Genomic DNA, 20,966 nt, shown 5'->3' on the forward strand with positions numbered 1-20,966 from the left:
TAGAAATTATTTTAGAAAAAGGAACAAAACAGAAATTTTGGATCTGCAAAGTACAGTAACTGAAATGAAAAATTCACTATATGGGTTCAGCAACAGATGTGAACAGGCAAAAGAAAGAATCTGTGAACTTGAGAAAAGACCATTGAAATTATCCAGTGTGAGGAGCAGAAAGAAAAAATAATGAAGAAAACTGAACAGAGCATGAGGGAACTGTGGGATATCATCAAGTATACCAACATATTCATCATTGGAGTCCCGGAAGGACAAGAAATAGAAAATGGGACAGAAAATGAATTTGAAAAAAACAATGGCCCCAACTTCCCCAACTGATGGAAGACATGAATACACACACCCAATGAGCACAACAAACTCCAAGCAGGAGAGACTCTAACAGATCTTCACCAAGACACATTATAGAGAAACTGTCGAAATCCAAACAGAGAAGTTAGAAAGCAGCAGGAGAGAAGTGACTTGGAACGTACAAGGATCCCCAATAAGATTAACAGCGGGTTCTCATCAGAAACCATGGAGGCAAAAAGACAATGGGATGGCATATTAAAATCCTTTTTAAAAAACTGTCAAACAAAGATTCTATATCTGCAAAAATTATCTGTCAAAAATGAAGGAGAGGGGCGGCAGACTTGGCCCAGTGGTTAGGGCGTCTGTCTACCACATGGGAGGTCCACAGTTCAAACCCCGGGCCTCGTTGACCCGTGTGGAGCTGGCCCATGCACAATGCTGATGTGCACAAGGAGTGCCATGCCACGCAGGGGTGTCCCCCCATAGGGGAGCCCCACGCGCAAGGAGTGCGCCCTGTAAGGAGAGCCACCCAGCGTGAAAGAAAGTGCAGCCTGCCCAGGAATGGCGCCACACACACGGAGAGCTGACACAACAAAATGATGCAACAAAAAGAAACCCAGATTCCCGTGCTGCTGACAACAACAGAAGCAGACAAAGAAGAAGGCGCAGTGAATAGACACAGAGAACAGACAACCGGGGTGGGAGGGAAGGGGAGAGAAATGAATAAATAAATAAATCTTAAAAAAGAAAAAAATGAAGGAGAGGGAAGCAGATGTGGCTCAGGCAACTGAGCTCCCACCTACCACATGGGAGGTCCATGGTGCCCAGTGCCTCCCAAAGAAGACAATAAGTTGGCATGATGGGCAGGCATGGCAAGCTGATGCAACAAGAGACACAAGAAGAAAAAACATAATGAGAGACCCAACAAAGCAGGGAACAGAGATGGAGCAAGCGATTAGGAACCTCCCTCCCACATTAGAGGTCCCAGGTTCAGTTCCTGGTGCCTCCTAAAGACATAACATACAGCAAGTGTAAACAACAAATGGGTGAGGAGAAATAAATAAATAAATAAATCTTTATTAAAAAGAAAATGAAGGAGAGGGAAGCAGATGTGGCTCAACGATTAAGCTCCTGCCTATGACATGGGAGGTCAAGGGTTCAGTTCCCAGTACCTCCTGGAGAAGACAAGCAAGACAGCAAGCTGGCGCAATGGGCGGGCATGGTGAGCTGATGCAACAAGGATACAAAAAGAATAAAGAAAATGAGAGACCCAACAAAGCAGGGAGCTGAGGTGGCTCAAAGCAATTGAATGCCTCTCTCCCACATGAGAGGTTCCAGGTTCGATTCCTGGTGCCTCCTAAAGAGAAGATGAGCAGACATAGTGAACACACAGCAAATGACACAGCAAGCACAAAAGAATGGGAAGGGGAGGGATAAAAAAAATGAAAAATAAATATTTTTTTAAAATGAAAGAGAAATTAAGTCATTTACAGATAAATAAAAGCTGAATGAATTCATTATCAGAAGAACTATAAAAAATGCTAAAGGGAGTCATTTAGGCTGAAATAGAAGAGCATTAGATGATTATTCAAAGCCATAAGAAATAAAGAACATTGGTAAAGATAACTACATAGGTAAATATAAAGTATTTTATTATTATACTTTTGCATTGTAATGCTTTTTCCCCCTACATAGCAGAAAAATGTATAAAACAACATTTAAAATCTATGTTAATGGGCATACAATGTAAAAGATGTAATCTGAGAAAATAACACAATAAAAAGCAGGAAGAATGGAGATATATAGGAGTGAAGAGTTCATGTACTACCAAAGCTAGGTTGGAACTAGTCAAATTAGATTATTAGTTTAAGATGTTAATTCTAACTACAAAAGTAATCACTAGGAAAATAACTAAAAATAATAGAGAATACAGAAGTAGAAAGGAATCAAATTGGTATACTACAAAGAAAGCAACTAAGTACTAAAAAAGACAAAAGTGAAGTAATTGAGAAGAAGTAAATACAAGGCACACAGAAAACAACTAAATTGCAGAAGTAATTCCTTACTTCTCAGTTATTACCTTAAATATCAGTGGATTAAATTCCCCTACTAAAAGGCAGAGATTGACATGATCCACTGATGTGCCATCCAAAAATGACTCATTTGAAATACAAAGACACAAAGAGGTTGAAAGTAAAAAGATGGAAAAGATATTTCATGCCACCAGTAATCAAAAGAGAGCTGAAGTGGCTATATTATTATCAGGCAAAATAGACCTTAAATCAATAAAGATTATAAGAGACAAAGAAGGTTATTGTATATTGATAAAAGGTTCAATCCAGCAAGTAGCCATAACAATTATAAACACATATGCACCTCAGAACAGAGCCCCAAAATATATGAAAAAAAAAAACACTGACAGAATGGGAGAAATATAATTCTATAATGTTAATTGGAGACTCCAATATACCATTTTCAATAATTGACAGAACATCTAAACAGTAGATCAATAAGGAAATAGAGGACTTGAACAACATTCTTAACCAATTTAACCTAATGGACATATATAGAATACTCCACCCAACAACAGCAGAATACTTACTTATTCATCTCAAGTGCATATGGAACATTTTCCAGAATAGACCATTTGTTAGATCACAAATCAAATCTTAATAAACGTAAAAATACTGAAATCATACAAAGTATCTTCTCAGGCCACAATTTAATAAAGCTAGAAATCAATAACGAAGGAAAACTGGAAATTTTACAAATTTGTGGAAATTAAACAATACACTATTAAACAACCAATGGGCGAAAGAAGAAATCACAGGGAAAACTACGAAATTTAAGGGAAATGGAAATGGAAACACAACATACCAAAATTTATGGGTTGCAGTGAAGGCAGTTCTCAGAGGGTAATTTATAGCTCTAAATGTCTATTAAAAAAGAAGAAAGTTCACAAGTCAATAAACTAACTACATACTTAAAGAAACTAGAAAAAAGAACAAATAAAACCCAAAGTTAGTAGAAGGAATAAAATAGTAAAAATTAGAGCAATTTAAATGAAATAGAGACAAACCTTTATCCAGACTGACAAAGAAAAAGGGGAAAGGACACAAATGACTAAATTTGGGGATATCACTAGCAACCATATAGAAATTGAAAGAATTATATGAAGGTACTATAAACAATTAAATGCCAAAAATGGAAAACCCAGGTGAAATGCACAAAGTCCTAGGAACAAAGTACCTAATCTGACACAAAAAGAAATAGAAAATCTCAACAGACCTATAACAAGCAAAGAGATTGAATCAGTTAATTTAAAACTTCCCAAGAAAGAAGAGTCCAGAACCAGATGATTTTACTGATGAATTCTACCAAACTTTTAAAGATTTAATATTTCTCAAAGTCATCCAAAAAACAGAAGAATTAAGATTACTTCTTAACCCATTCTGTAAGACCTGCACTACTCTGATACCAAAGCCAGATAAACACAGCATTAAGAGAAGAAATTACAAACCAAAAACCCCTATGAATTTAAAAAACCCTCAACAAAATACCAGCAAAAAAAATAAACAGTACATTGAAAGAATTATATACCATGACCAAGTGGGATTTATTCCAGGAGTACAAGGAGGATTCAACATAACGAAATCAATCAATATAAAATATTATTTTAATAGAATGCAGGGAAAAAAGCATAGCATCATCTCAATTGATGCAGAAAAGGCATTTTACAAAACACAACATCCTTTCATGACTGAGAAAACACTCAGAAAACTAGGAATAGAAGGGAACTTTCTCAATATGATAAAGGACATTTATTAAAAAACAAAACAAAACAAAACCCACAGCAAATATCATACTCAATGGTGAAAGACTAAAAGCTTTCCCCCTAAGATCAGAAGACAAGGATGCCCACTGTCATCACTGTTATTCAACACTGTATTGGAAGTTCTAGCCAGAAAAATAAGGCAAGGGAAAGAAATAAAAGGCATCTAAATTAGAAAGGAAAAAGTAAAATTATGATCCTGTATACAAAAAATGCCAAAGAATTTGCAAGAAATTACTAGAACTAATTAACAAAATTCAGCAAAATTGCAGGATACAACATAAACACACAGACATCAGCACTGAAAAATGGAAATCAAGAAAACAATTCCATTTACAGTAGTATCCAAAAGAATAAAGCCCCTAGAAATAAATTTAAGCAAGGATGTGAAAGACGTATATTGAAAACTATAAAACATTGTTGAAAGAAATTAAAGAAGACCTAATTAAAGGACATCTTCTGTTCAGGGATTGGAAGACTTAATATTATTAAAATGTCAATACTGGAGGACAACCAGCAAGATGGTGGTGAAGTAAGGAACTCCTAGAGGCAGCTCCTGCCACAGGGTAGTTAGTAAACACCCAGAGCTATCTGGAGCTAGCTGAAGCACCTGTTTGGGGACTCCAGGAGACCAGAAGAGCATCCTAAACATCCCTGAAGGATCTGCAGAGAAGACTCATAAGTAGAGCACTCCACACCAAGGAGGCCAGTGCCCATCCTCCACTGGAGGCACAAGCCGCCTCGGGAGCTGTTCCATGGCTGGAATCGAAAGCTCCACTTTCCAAAAACAGGGGAGGAAGAGATGGTTGGGCACCAACTTCAACTACTGATGAGTAAATTCAGTGGGCTAAAGTATAATCCTGAGTAGAGCTAAAGTTTGAGCCTGTCCAAGTCAGAAAGAGGCCGGTAGCCACCGTCTTAACTCCACACCTGGCATGAGGGGAAGCAGGGTGGACTGAAAATCACAGAGCTGGTGGACCAGCTTCTTTCCACCCAGGTCAGATTGCAACTCTAGCCTAGGCCCCAGCACCATCTCCAGGAGGGAGGAAGCTGCGGGGACCTGCGCCAGCCTCTCCAGGAAATTACTGGCCAAGCCACGGAGGCCAGTGATTATCCTACTCTGACGGCACGAGCCACCCCAAGAGCTATTCTGTGGCTAGAATTGGAAGTTCCAATTCCCAAAAACAAGGGAAGAGGAGATGGTTGGCTGCCGATTTCGGTTACTGTTTGGTAGACTTGGCTGGCTAAGATATAACCCTGGGAACAGCTGGGGTGTGAATCTTCCCAACTGGGAAAGAGGCCAGTGGCCACCATTTTGACTCCACCCCCAGCCTGAGGGGAAGCCCTGCTGACCAAAATCACAGTGACAGTAGGAACCAAATGGGCCTGCAGTCTTAGACTAGGCTTCAGCCCCACCTCTGGCAGGGAAGAAGTTGGTGGGCCCTGCACCAGCCTATCCAGGTAACTCCAGGTACCTTTGGCTGGCAAACACTGAAAACTGAAAGTCTGCCAGGGCCACTGCGGTCATCTTGGACCCACACTTCATATATTGCTGCCCACACCAGCAGCTCCATCCCCAACCCAAGCAGGAGAGAAAGGAGCATGAAGCTTCATCAGTCTCTCTGGACAACTACGTCTAGGCCTGCACGACTGTGATTATTCCACACAGCTATGACTCTGTCCCTACCCCTGGCAAAGGAGAAAGTTGGAAGAAGCTTCATTGGTCCCTGGTGCAATGCAGGCAGCTTGAGCCTCCACAGCTCACAGCACCAATTACAGCCTTGGCTCATACTGCACAACCAGCAAGGGAGAAAGGGCAGGAAGCCTTAAACTAAAGAGAAAAACTGCACCCAGAATAAATACTCTAGTAAGCCAGATGCCAAGACACCAACAAAAAATTACAATCCACACCAAGAAACAGGAAGCTATGGCCCAGTTAAGGGAGCAAGATAAGCCTCCAGATGACATAAAGGAGCTGAGACAACTAATCATAGATGTTCAAATAAATCTCCTTAATAAATTCAATGAGATGGCTAAAGAGATTAAGATATTAAGAAGACACTGGATGAGCACAAAGAAGAATCTGAAAGCATACATAGAAAAAGAGCAGATCTTATGGGAATAAAAGATGCAATAAATGAAATTTTTAAAAATTGGAATTATATGAAAGCAGATTTGAGGAGGAAGAAGAAAGGATTGGTGAGCTTGAAGAAATGGCCTCTGAAAGTGAACATACAGAAGAACAGATGAAGAAAAGAATGAAAAAATTGAACAAGGTCTCAGGGAACTAAATGACAGCAAAATGTGTGCAAACATATGTGTCATGGGTGTGTCAGAAGGAGAAGAGAAGGGAAAAGAGGCAGAGAGAATATCTGAAGAAACAATGGTAGAAAATTTTCCAAACCTATTGAAGGACATAGATATCCATGTCAAGATACACAACGTACTCCCATCTGAAAAAAAATCCTAATAGACAAACTCCAAGACATATACTCATCAGAATGTCAAATGCCAAAGACAGAGAATTCTGAGATCAGCAAGAGAAAAGGAATGCATAACATATAAGGAATACCCAATAATACTGAGTGCTGATTTCTCACCAGAAACCATGGAGGCAAGAAGATGGTGGTCTGATATATTTAAGATATTACAAGAGAAAAACTTGCCAGCCAAGAATCTTATATCCAGCAAGACTATCTTTCAAAAATGAGGATGAGATTAGAATATTCACAGATGAACAGAAACTGAGAGAATTTCTAAGCAAGAGACCAGATTTTCAGGAAATACTAAAGGGTATGCTAGAGCCTGAAAAGAAAAGACAGAAGAGAGAGGCCTGGAAGAGAGTCTAGAAATGAAGATTATATCAATAAAAGTAACTAAGAGTGTCAAAAGAGTGGTGAAAATAAAACATGATAAAACTCTAATAGTCAGGAATAAACTTAATGAATGATGTAAAGCACTTGTATTCAGAAAATGACAACTCAGTGTTAAAAAATCAAGAAAGTCCCAAAATAACTGGAAGAACATTCAATACTCATGGATTGGAAGACTAAATACCATTAAGATGTCAATTCTACTCAAATTGATATACAGATTCAATAAAATCCCAATAAAAATTCCACCAGCATTAAAAAAAAAAATTGAAGGATAAGGGGTCCTGAATAGCCAATTACATCATAAAAAGGAAAAGCAAACCCTCATCTCCAGACTTTAAATCATATTACCTAGCTATAGTGGTAAAAACAGCACAGTAATGGCATAAAGACAGACACATAGACTAATGGAACTAAATTTATGGTTCAGAAACAGACTGTCACATGTGTGGTCAAGTGATTTTTGACTAGCCTGCCAAACCCACACAGCTCAGGCAGAACAGTCCATTCAACAAATGGTGCTGAAAGAACTGGATATCCATAGCCGAAAGAAGGAAAGAGGACCCCTATCTCACACCTTATCCAAAAATTAACTCAAAATGGATCAAAAACCTAAAAACAAAAAGAAGAACCATAAAACTTCCAGAAAAGATTGCAGGAAAATATCTTCAAGACCTGGTGGTAGGGAAGTGGACTTGGCCCAGTGGTTAGGGCATCCATCTACCACATGGGAGGTCCGCAGTTCAAACCCCAGGCCTCCTTGACCCATGTGGAGCTGGCCCATGCGCAGTGCTGATGCGCACAAGGAGTGCCATGCCACGCAGGGGTGTTCCTGTGTAGGGAAGTCCCACATGCAAGGAGTGCGCCCCGTAAGGATAGCCGGAGAGCCACCCAGTGCAAAAGAAAGTGCAGCCTGCCCAAGAATGGTGCTGCACACATGCTGACGCAACAAGATAATGTAACAAAAAGAGACACAGATTCCCATGCCACTGACAACAACAGAAGCGGACAAAGAAGACAACACAGCAAATAGACACAGAGAACAGACAACAGGGGCAGGCGGGCGGGCGGGCGGGGGGGTGGGGAAGGGGAGAGAAATAAATAAATCTTTAAAAAAAAAAAAAAGACCTGGTGGTAGGTGGTGGATTCTTAAAGGAGATAAGAAGAAGACTGAGATGGACAACTGATGTTTAATGTATGTAGATGTTTTAATTAACTTTACTGTAAAAGTTTGGAAATGTATAGTGGATAGTAACAGGTAATTTATAAATGGGGATGTAGCTGAAAATGGTAGTCTAGGTATGTAAATGCCAATTGACAGAACGCTAGAGAATAATCTAGGAACTGAATAGCACAGTAAACCAAGAGGTGGATGAGAATTGTGGTTGATGGTACAGATGCAAAAGTGTCCTTTGTGAACTAGAGCAAATGTATATCACTACTGCAGGGTGTTGGGAATGTGGAGAAACATGGGAAAAATAGAGCTGGAGTGACCTATGGACTGTGGTTAGCAGTAATAATATAATATTCTCGCATCTATGTGAAAGATGTACTGTGTTGATAATAAGGCAGTATGGAAAATGTCAGCCAAATGTACATAACAATCAGATGATATTATCTTATCTGTAACAAATGTTCCACCACAGTGTGGTGTTTTGATGGAGGGAATTCTGCACATGTGCATGATTGTTTTATAAGTTTACAATATGTCATAAAAATAAATATATTTTAAAAATAATAATAGGGTGAGTCGGGGGGAAAGCACACCAAATATAAGATAAGGACTATGATTAGTAGTAAGATTTTGACAATATTCTTTCATAATTTGTAACAAATGTCTCACGACAATGCAAGGTGTTGGTGGAGGGTTGATGTACAGGACCCCTATATGATGTTATGCATATTTGCTCTGTAAGTTCACAACTTTTACTATATACTTGTTTATGTATGTTCATATATAAATGATACAAAGATAATAATAATAGGGTTGGTTGGGGGAAAACTACTTTGGTTAGAAGTAATATTTTGACAATGCTCTTTAATCATTAGTTAAAAAGGTTTAACAATGCAAGTTATTGGTGGTAGGGTGAGTTATGAGAGTGCTGTATGATGTTAATATATGTTTGTTTTGTAAGTTCATAACTATTATTTTTTTTTTTTTTTAAAGATTTATTTTTATTTATTTAATTCCCCTCCCCTCCCCCGGTTGTCTGTTTTCTGTGTCTTTTTGCTGCGTTTTGTTTCTTGTTTCTTTGTCCGCTTCTGTTGTCGGCAGCGGCACGGGAAGTGTGGGCGGCGCCATTCCTGGGCAGGCTGCTCCCTCCTTCGTGCTGGGCGGCTCTCCTTATGGGTGCACTCCTTGTGCGTGGGGCTCCCCTACGCGGGGGACACCCTGCGTGGCGCGGCACTCCTTGCGCGCATCAGCACTGCGCATGGGCCAGCTCCACATGGGTCAAGGAGGCCCGGGGCTTGAACCGCGGGCCTCCCATGTGGTAGACGGACGCCCTAACCACTGGGCCAAAGTCCATTTCCCTCATAACTATTATTATACACTTATTGTTTATGTATGTTTACATATGAGTGATATACTTCAATAAATTAATTTTTTAAAAAAAAGAAATGTCAATACTGCCTAAAACAATCTATAAATTCAGTGCCATCCCCAGAGTTAGAAAAGCTGATACACAAATTCATATGGCATTGCAAAGGGTCATGGATAGCCAAAACAATCTTTAAAAGAGAAGAACAAAGTTGGAGGACTCACATTTCCTGATTTCAAAACTTACTACAAAGCTATGGTCATTAAAATAGTGTGGGGGAGCAGATGTGGCTCAAGCATTTGAGGACCCAGCTCCTACATGGGAGGTCTCAGGTTGAGTTTCTGGTGCCTCCTAAAGAAAAGGAAGCAGATGTGGCTCAAGCAACTGGGCTCCCATTTACCTTATAGGAGGGTCAGGGTTCGATGCCCAGGGTCTCCTGGTGCAGGCAAGCTGGCCCATGTGGTGAGCTGGCCCACAGTGAGTGCTGGCCAGCACAGAAAGCTGGCGCAGCAAGATGACGCAATAAAAAGAGACACAGAGAAGAGATAATGAGACACGCAGCAGATCAGAGAGCTGAGGTGACTCAGGAGAACGATCACCTCTCTCCCACTACAGAAGCCCCCAGGATCAGTTCCCAGAGCCACCTAGTGAGAACGCAAGGAGACACAGAAGAACACACTGCGAACATACACAGAGGGCAGACAAAGGGAGGGGAAGGGTATAAATAAATAAATCTTTTTAAAAAAAAGAAAAACAAATGAGCAGACAATGAGCAAAAAAAAAAAAAACAGGGAAACAGACTTTGGCCCAGTGGTTAGGGCATCTGTCTACCACATGGGAGGTCCACGGTTCAAGCCCCGGGCCTCCTTGACCCGTGTGGAGCTGGCCCATGCGCAGTGCTGATGTGCGCAAGGAGCGCCATGCCACACAGGGGTGTCCCCCGCTTAGGGGAGCCCCACGCGCAAGGAGTGCACCCATAAGGAGAGCCGCCCAGCGTGAAGGAGGGTGCAGCCTGCCCAGGAATGGCGCCACCCACACTTTCCGTGCCGCTGATGACAACAGAAGCGGACAAAGAAACAAGACGCAGCAAAAGGACACAGAAAACAGACAACCCGGGGAGAGGAGGGGACTTAAAATAAATAAAAAATAAATCTTTAAAAAAAAAAAAAAAACAGCAGACAACGAGCAAAAGCAAAATGAGCAAACAACAAGCAAATAGATGAGGGAGTCAACTCAGGGGAGCCAATGTGGCTCAGTAGTTGAGCACTGGCCTCCCACATATGAGGTCTCTAAAGACAGACATATAGAACAATGGAATAGAGAGTCCAGAGATAAACCCACATATCTAAGGCAAGTTATTTTCCATAACAGTGCAAAGTCCACTCATGGGGAAAGATATTCTCTTCAACAAATGATGCTGGGACAACTGGAAATCCAAATACAAAAGAATGAATGTAGACTGCTATTTCTCATCATATACAAAATTAATTCAAAATGGATCAACAATGTAAATATAAGAGCTAATATTTTAAAATGCTTACAAGAAAACATAGGTAACTATCTTCAAGATCATGTAGCAGGCAACAAATTTTTAGATTTTACACCATAAGGACAAACAATGAAAGGAAAAAACAGTTAAAATGGACTTCCTCAGAATTAAAAACTTTGTGCATCAAAAGATATAATCAAGAAAGTGAAAGGGGAACAGATGTAGTTCAAGTGGCTAAGCGCCTGCTTCCCATGTACAAGGTACAGTGTTCAATTCCCAGTACCTCCTAAAAACAAACAAACAAATGAAAAAACCATCTCTCACTGGGAGCAGATGTAGCTCAGTGGTTGAGTGCCTGCTTCCCATGTACAAGGTCCTGGGTTCAATCCCCAGTACCTCCTTAAAAAAAAAAAAAGTGAAAAAGACAACCAAGAGAATGGGAGAAAATATTTGGAAACCACATATCTGATAAAGATTTAGTGTCTAGAGTATATAAAGAACTCATATAACTGAACCACAAAAAAGACAAACAACCCAATTTAAAAATGGTCAAGACTTGAATAGACATTTCTCCAAAGAATCTATTCAAATGGCCAATAAGCATATAAAAACATATTCAACATCATTAGCCATTAGAGAAATGCAAATAAAAACTAAAACGAGATACCACTTCACACTAACTAGGATGGCTAGTTTAAATTTTGAAAAAAAAAAACTGAAAATAATGTTGTTGAGGATGCAAGGATTGGGAGAAAAAGGAACCTTAGAACACTGTTGATGGGAATGTAAAAGGGTGCAGCTGCTGTGGAAAACAGTTTTGCAGTTCCTCAAGAAAGTTAAACATAGAATTACCACATGACCCCACAATTCCACGCCTAGGTATATACCAAAAGAATTGAAAGCAGGGACTCAGACAGATATTTGTACCTCAATAGCCTTATTCATTGCAGCATTATTCACAATAGCCAAAAGGTGGAAGCAACCCAAGTGTCCAACACAGATAATGGATAAACAAAATGTGGTATATCCACATAACTAAATGAAGTGCTGGTACATGCTACAATGTGGATGAACCTTCAAGACATTATGCTGAGTGAAATAAGCCAGATACAAAATGACAAATACTGTATATTTGTCTTGTGAAATACTTAGAACAAGCAAATTCATGGAGACAGAAAGCAGAACAGCGGTTATCAGGTGTAGGGTGGGGGAAGGGAAAATGGGACGTTATGGCTAAATGAGTATGAGTTTTGGTTTGGGATGATGAAAACAGTCTGGAAATAGTGGTAAAAGTTATGCAGACTTGTCAATGCACTTAATGTAAAAGAATTGTCCACTTAAAATGGTTAAATGATTTTTATGTTATGTATAATTTGCCAAAATTAAAAATAAATTGATTAATATAAGGGAAAAAAAAGCCAGTATGCAACCTCTGCTCCTCTCATCCCCTGATGCTGCAGCCACAAGACAATGGAACCTCCACCAGCCTGGGTTTTTGAGCAACCTATTAGGCAGGGTAGTCTCCTCCTCTCTATACCACATTGGGCACGTTGTGTTTAAAAAACACAACTCACACCAGTGCCTCAGGAGAGAGACAGCTATGCCAGCATGGAGAAGCATGCTGCTGTGCTTCACAGCCTCGTGACTACCCCATGGGGCCAGAAGGTTGGCCCATTTTATAAATAAAGGAACTGAGGCTCCTGAAGCGAAGCTAGCCTGGAGCACAGAGGCTCAGCCCCCAGTTCTGCCTCTGCAGCTCATCAACTGTGTAATCTTAAGCAAACCACTCTCTGAGTCTCAATTTCCTCATCTGTAAAATGAGGAAAGAAGCTGAGATCCCTTCTAATGATCCTCGTCTCTCTTGCTTCCTAATTCTGTGAAATGTGGTCTCATTGCTCTCTCTGTGAGCACCTGCAAATGTACCCAATTAGAGGATCTCAGGACATGCCTTAATGAGCAGGTGAGAAAATACTGCTGCTTGGCCTCTTAAGATTAAACACAACCAATTATCATTTTTATATGATTAATTTGCTCAGAGTGCCCTTGACAAAGAAGATGCAAAGAGAAACCTCAGCCCAGCCTGCTCTTCACCCAGGAGACTAGGAGAGCATGGGGAGCATGCCTAGACGCTGGCCCCAAGTACAGCACAGGACAAGTCTCTGTTCTCACCAGGAGATTCTCTTTTTTCCCTGGGCCACAGACAAGGCGCATGTCTGCAGTCTACTATGGGTCTGAAAAGAGTTATTTCAGCAACTGCTAAGAGCAAGGCCCTCCCCTGACTTCTCACAAATAGTCCAACTCCCTTCTCTCCACACGCAAAGCACACCCAGTCCCATCCTACCTGGACACTAAAGAGCTCCAGGCACTCACTGTCCTGCAGGACTACAGGCTCAGTGTCACCAGATCCTCCCAATTTTCAAGAGAAGCCAGAAATTCAGATTTTCATGTGAAATCTCAAGATTTTTAAATACTGGCAATCTACTCAAGTTTTTTAAACAACCTTGTAGGACACAAGGTAGCAACCTCTGGCTTGGATGATGAAACTCCCATCTTCATACTTGGACTCTCACTCTCCAACAGCTGTGCCACCTCCCATCTACCTGGCTAGACTTTGGGGCCTTTGGAAAAAAAGGCCCACTTTCTCTTCTCTCCCTACTCTGAACTAATCTCAGCATATCCAGGGTGCTCAAACAGTTTGTTGACTACAGACTGATATGTTGATTGAGGGGTGTGAATTAATGAGTCTCTCTGTGTTTCCAAAGACCATCTGGCATCCAGACACGTTCTTTTCAGCTGCCAACACACACTGACAAAACAGAACTTGGGAACCTCAAAGCCTCATCTCTTTAAATTCTACAGGACTGCAGGCCACTCAGAGATCAAAGTTCGAAACACACATTAAAAACAAGGAGGATAACGTTTTGCATTGGATAAATCAGGCCAAAATGTGTTTTTAATAATGCTGGTAAGTACACAACCTTGAAGTTTTCAGCTGGTTGTTGTGGAAGGGCCTGTGGACTGGGCTCAGATATGCCAAAGTTCAAGTCCCATGTCTACCCCTCCCTAGCTCTGTGACTTCAGGCAAGTTACTTAACTTCCTTTGAACCTTAGGTTCCTCAACTAAAAATGCAGATAATAATGCCTGCCTTAGAGATTGTGAAAGTTACATAAAATGATGTGAGTTACACCACCCAGTCTATAGTAATTAATAAAGAAATACACATGAACAATATGAGATGGTGATAGCAGTAGAAATACAACCCTTTTCTTAAATCAATATATGTCAAAAAGCCCTTTTTAACCACTCCTGACCATTTATCTTTAAAAATAATAACTCAGAAAAGAAAATCTTACAAGTATTGGGTTTTTCAGTGTAGTATTACTTATACTCATGGGGATCTGGAAACAAATAGTTTATCAATATGAGGACACTCAATGGCTGCTACACAGCCAATAAAACATAATAATTATAAACAACATAACACATGTAACAACACCAAGCAAATGAAGCAGAAAACAGAGTGCTATCTGCATCAAGTGACAAGGGTGTAAAATGTGTACTCTTGGCATATGGGCAGAGATTTGAAGGAGATAGAAAAACTAAAACAGCTGTTGGGAATGATGAGCTGTAGGGTGATTTTTTTCAAAATGACGTTTGCTGATATCCGATTATGTTCACAGTAAATAATACTGCGGGAGGGGAGCTTCACAGAGATGGAGGCCATGACAACACAGCTGGCCAAGAGCAAATCAACAACGGGCCATGGTGCTGAGCAAAAGAGGGGGATGTCACCAAAAAGGAGCATGTAACTAAGGGGCACAGGGAGTTGTTTGGGTGGCACCTGCCTGGTCCTTGCCCAGCTTCCTCCTGGCTGGTCTAGGTAAAGTGCGTGACAACACAAAGTGGAAGCTCAGCACGTGTGGCTGTTGTTGCTGTTGTTTAAAAAAAAAAAAAAAAAAAAACCACTGGGTTAGAAAACAGGATTCAAATGATGGTTCTCTGATGGACTCACTCTGTGGATTTAGGCAAGTGACTAAATCTCTGAATCTCGGTTTACTTGTCAGTAAAATGGGGATGACCACAGTATAGTGAAGTGAAAAAACCATCAGCCATCACTGTGACACCTGGATCCTTCACACACTGATCACAGGCAGGTCCCTTACCCTCTCTGGGTCGGTTTCCCCATCTGTACACTAAAGGGAATGGAACAGAGATTCTCTATGCACGCTCTAGCTCTGATTTCTTTATTCTCCGTGTCTGGCTGGAAGGGGCTTTGAAAATGCAAAAACAACCAAGTAATGACAGTTGTCACTTACTGAACGCTTACTGTGTGTTCGGCACTATGTATCACAGCATTCAATGTATTATGCATGCAGTTGCCTGCGTTTAATCCTAAATACTTCAGGGTCCCAGGGTTCAGGCCTCACACCTCCTCTTTTCCATCTACTCTTACTCTTTAGACTCTAAGGACTAAATCAGGGGTTCCCAACCTCAGAACTACTGATCATTCTCTGTTGTGGGAAGCAGTGTAATATGTTTAGCAGCATCCCTGGCCTACACCCCCTCGATGCCAGTAACACCATCCCCGAGATGAGACAGCCAAAAATGTCTCCAGACATTGCCAAAAGTCTCCTGGGGTGGAGCATAATCATCCCCAGTTGAGAACCACCAGTGTAAACGATCTCATCCAGTCTCAGGGCTTTAAATATCAACTACACCATCTCTATGCTGATGACTTTCAAATTTATATCTGCAGCCTGAACCTCTTCACTGAACTCCACACTTGGGTATCCATCTACCTGATGGATATCTCCATTTGAACATTTAATAGGCATCTCAGAGTCAGCATTTCCAACACAGAACTTCCCCATCAAACCTGCTCCTCCCACAGTCTGCTCCATTGCAGCATATGACAACTCCATCCTTCCAGCCACTCAGGCAAAAAGCCTTGGAGCCATCCTTGATTTCTCGCTATTTCCCTCTCTCTCATAGCATATCCAATCCATCAGCAAATTCAGTTTGCTCTTTTCACCACCTCCACCACTGCCACTCTGCCTGTCCCCAGCTACCACTGTCTTTCAGCTGGACTGTTGCAGTAGCTTCCCCACTGGTCTCCCCTCTGGTGCCCTCACCCACCTGAGTCTCCACGATGGGGCCGGAGTCTCCAATTCCCCCAATGGCTCCCGGCTCACTCGGTGTAAAATGGCTTATGAGTCCTAAATCCCTAGCATGACTTGGCCCACTCTCCTGCCATCTCCCCCCAATCACCAGACCACAGCTACCCTGGTCTTTGCTGCACACAGGCCAAACCTGCTCCAGGCCCAGGGCCTTTGCACTTGCTGATCAGTCAGCCTGGAACGCACCTACCCCTGGCAAGTTCCCCATATTTGCACGGGGTTCAGTCCCTCACCTTCTTCAGGTCTCAGCTCACATGTCACCTTCTCAGTAAGATGGTCTCTTGAGCCTTTTTAAAATAACAACCATCCCACCCCTGTGTCCATCCCCTCCCTGCTTTCTTCCTCTTTACAGCACTTAGCATCATCTGACCAACTAGATATTTCACTTGTTTACTTATTTATCATCTGTCTCCTCCCATCAGGTGTGAGCTCTATGTAAATCAGCCTCTTGTCAGTCTTGTTCACTGTCATATAGCCTGAGAAACCAGAATAGTTCCGGCACATGAGAGGCACTTGATAAAGATGTGTTGAGTGAATCTTCATACTAACCCTGTATGGTAATCACCCCCATTTTATAAAACAAGGGGGCTGCAGCTCAGAGAGGCTAAGTATCTTGACCCAGATCCCTCAGCTAGAAATCGATGACAGTTTGATATAATTTATGAATTCCAAAAACAGATACTATGTTTGCAAACTGGTCAGTTCCTCTGGGTGTGATACCCTTTGATTGTATTAAATTCAAAGGTTACCTTTACTTGATTAAATTAAGATTAGGGCTTTGATTCAGCCACATCAGTAGGGTGTTGAGTCCCCGCACCCTTGATGGGTGGACACTTACACAGAAAGACACAGCAGAGGAAGAGAGGCAGCTCACAGACATGACAGAGGTCCTGGGAAGAGAGTTGAGCCTGATAGTCCACAGCCGACCTTGTGAAGAAAAGAGAGCAGCTGAGCCAGAAAGAATCAAGCCACAGGGAAAGTCAAGCCTTATGCCAGCCTACAGGTGAGATCAGAAGAAGCTAGGGGAAACAGATTTGGCCCAATGGATAGAGCATCTACCTACCACATGGGAGGTCCAGGGTTCAAACCCAGGGCCTCCTGACTCGTGTGATGAGCTGGCCCACGCGCAGCACTAATGCATGCAAGGAGTGCCATGCCGCGCAGGGGTGTCCCCCGCTTAGGGGTGCCCCACACACAAGGAGTGTGCCCCGTAAGGACTGCCACCCAGCGTGAAAAAAGTGCAGCCTGCCCAGGAGTGGCACCGCACACACAGAGAGGTGACACAGCAAGATGACGCAACTAAAAAAAAGAGACACAGATTCCTGGTACCACTGACAAGAATCCAAACAGACACAGAAGAACACACAGCGAATGGACACAGAGAGCAGACAACTGGAGGGAGTGTGGGGAAGGGGAGAGAAATAAATTTAAAAAACAAAAAAGTAAAAAAATAAAAAAAAAATAAAGAAGCTGGAACCTTAAAAGGAAGAAGGAAGCCTGAACCCTCACAGACATTGCCCACAATCTTGCTTCAACATGTGGCAACAGACTTTGGGTGAGAAAGTACCTCTTATGGTACCTTGAGTTGGACTCTTCAGGGCCTTGTGACTATAAGCTTCTACCCCAAATAAATACCCTTTATATAAGCCAACAGATTTCTGGTACTTTGCATCAGCACCCCTTTTGGCTGACTAATACAACCAGTTTTAAAAAACACTAAAGAATACTGACAGGCTAAATAAATAAATAAACCACAACCTAAACCTCATACCTTATACAAAAATTAATTCAGAATGGATCATGGATTTATATGTAAAACATAAAGTTGTAACACCTTTAGGGGAAAAAAACAAGAGAAAATTGGGGGGATCTAGGGCTAGGCAAAAAGTTCTTCCACTTGACACCAAAATCGCATTCCATAAAAAGGAAAACTGATACACTAAACCTCATCAAAATTTAAAACTTTGGTCTGTGGAAGCCTATCAGAAGAGGATAAAAAGAAACTACAGACAAGAGAAAATATTCGCAAACTACATATCCAACAGAGGACTAGTATCTAGAATATACAAAGAACTCTCCAAACTCAACAGTGAAAAACAACCCAATTAGAAAATGGGCAAAAGACATGAATAGATATTTCACCAATGAAGATATATAGATAGCAAAGACATGAAAAGACATTTCAACATCACTAGCCATTAGGGAAATTCAAATTAAAACCACAATGAGATATCTTTACACACCTCTCAGAGTGGCTTAAAATATATGCGTAGTGATGTCTCCAAATATTGGTGAGGAAAAACTAGATCACTCATACATTGCTGGAAGGAATGTAAAATAGTACAGCCACTCTAGAAAACAGTTTGGCAGCTTCCTATAAAACTAAACATGCAGTTACCATATGACCCAGCAATTATACCCTTGGGCATTTACCCAAGTGAAATAAAAACTTATGTTCACACAAAAACCTATACACAAATGTTCATAGCAGCTATTTTTGTAACAGTCAAAAACTGAAATCAGACCAGATGTCCTTCAATCAGTGAATGTTCAGACAAACTGTAGCATATCCATTCCTTGGAATATAAAAAAGGAATGAACTACTGATACACACAACAACTTGGATGAATCTCCAGGCAATTATACTGAGTAAAACAAGCCAATCCCAGCACCAAGACAATTCAGTGGGGAAAGAAGAATCCCTTCAAAAAATGGAGCTGGACAACTGGATATCCACATGCAAAAAAATATACAAAAATTGCCTCTCTGCTCCTGCCCATTCAACAGACAGCCACATCTTTTCATGAAAAAGGGAAAAGTGGAGCAACAAAAGCTGCATCCCTGAGACCCAAAGGTGAAGGTCAGAATAAACAGATTTGGCTGTATCGGGCACCTGGTCACCAGGGCTGCTGTAAACTACAGCAAATTGCAGGTTGTTGCCACTGATGACCCCTTCATTGACCTACATTGGTCATTGAGCTACATGGTCTACGTGTTCCAGTATGATTTCACCCATGACAAGTTTAAAAGCACTGTCAAAGCTGAGAATGGGAAGCTTATCATCAATGGGAATGCCACGGCTATCTTCCAGGAGCAAGATCCCACCCCATTTGATAATGGGATGATGTTGGTGTTAAATATATTAAGGAGTTTACTGGTGTCTTCACAACCCTAGAGAAGGCTGGGGCTCAGTTGAAGGGTGGCAACAAGAGAGTCATCATCTCTGCCCCTTTGGCCAGTGCCCCCTTGTTTGTGATGGGCGTGAACCATGACAAGTATGACAACTCCCTGAAAATCATCAGCAATGCTTCCTGCACCACCAACTGTCTGGCCCCCCTGGCCAAGGATATCCATGACAACTTTGGCATCATGACCATGGTCCACACCATCACTGCCACCCAGAAGACTGTGGATGGCCCCTCTGGGGACATGTGATATGATGGCCATGGGGCTGCCCAGAACGTCATCCTTGAATCTACTGATGCTGCCAAGGTGGTGTGAACAAGGTCATCCAGGAGATGGATGGGAAGCTTACTGGCAGGGCCTTCCATGTCCCCACCCCCAACATGTCCGTCATGGATCTGATTTGCCATCTGGAGAAGTGGCCAAATATGATGACATCAAGAAGGTGGTGAAATAGGCATCAGGGGATCCCCTAAAGAACATCTGGGCTACGCTGAAGATCAGGTTTTCTCCTGTGACTTTAACAGTGACACCCACTCACCCACTTTTGATGCTGGGGCTGTCATTGCCCTTAACGACCACTTTGTCAAGCTCATTCTTCCTGGTATAACAATGATTTAGGCAAAGCAACAGTATGGTGGACCTTACGGTCCACGTGGCCTCCAAGGAGTAAGAGCCCAATGGACCGCCAGCCCCAGGAACAGCGTAAGAGGAAGAGAGCGGCAGTCAGCTGCAGGTGAGTTCTAGCCTTAGTTTGAAAACCTTTTGCTGAGTAAAAAAAAGCCAGTCACAAAATACCACATATTGTATGATTCCATTTCTATGAAATGTCAAGAATAGGCAAATGTATGTAGAAGAAAATAGATTAGCAACAGCCTAGAAATGGGGTCAGGAGGTGGGGAGGACAAATAGGAGTGACTGTTAAGAGGATCCAGGGTTGTTTTGTGGAATGACAAAATGTTCTAAATTTGGTTGTGGTGATGGTTGTACAACTTTGAATAAACTAAAAACCACTGAATTGTAGACTTTAAATGAGTAAATTGTATGGGATGTGAATTATATCTCTAAAAAAGCTGTAAAAAAAAAAAAATTCTAATCCCAAAAGGTTACATACTGGATGATTCCACTTATATGACATTTTTAAAATAAAATTCTAGAGCAAAATGGATAAAGCTCAGTGGTTGAGCACCTGCTTCACATGTACAATGTCCCAGGTCCAATCCCCAGGATCTCCTAAAGAAAAAATTCTAGAAATGGAGGACAGATTAGTAGTAACCACAGGTTGGGGGCAGAGGGAGGAAGAGAGGTGAGTGTGGTTATAAAAGGGCAATACAAGAGTTCCTTGAGGTGACAGAACCATTCAGTATCTTGACTGTAGAGGTGAATACATAACCTACATACATGATAAAATTCTATAGAACTAAATACACACATAAATGGGTACAAGTGAAACTGGGGAAGAGTTAATAAGGTCTGTGTTTGCATCAATATCTTGGTTGTGATATACTACAGTTTTGCAAAATGCTAGACATAGGGAAAGAGAACAGGGGATCTCTGTATTTTTTTCTTAA

The 20,966-nt window shown here is 41.4% G+C and overlaps 1 protein-coding gene and 1 pseudogene across 7 annotated transcripts in view; one reads left to right on the forward strand and one right to left on the reverse strand.

Annotated features, from left to right (window-relative positions):
- Window positions 1–20,966, reverse strand: part of PTPRU (protein tyrosine phosphatase receptor type U) — a 118,584-nt gene that overhangs the window by 73,231 nt on the left and 24,387 nt on the right. The gene's annotated exons all lie outside the window — the stretch shown is intronic.
- Window positions 12,643–20,135, forward strand: LOC139439588 (glyceraldehyde-3-phosphate dehydrogenase-like; annotated as a pseudogene).

Source organism: Dasypus novemcinctus, chromosome 9 (genome assembly GCF_030445035.2).
Source record: "Dasypus novemcinctus isolate mDasNov1 chromosome 9, mDasNov1.1.hap2, whole genome shotgun sequence".
NCBI lineage: Eukaryota > Metazoa > Chordata > Mammalia > Cingulata > Dasypodidae > Dasypus > Dasypus novemcinctus.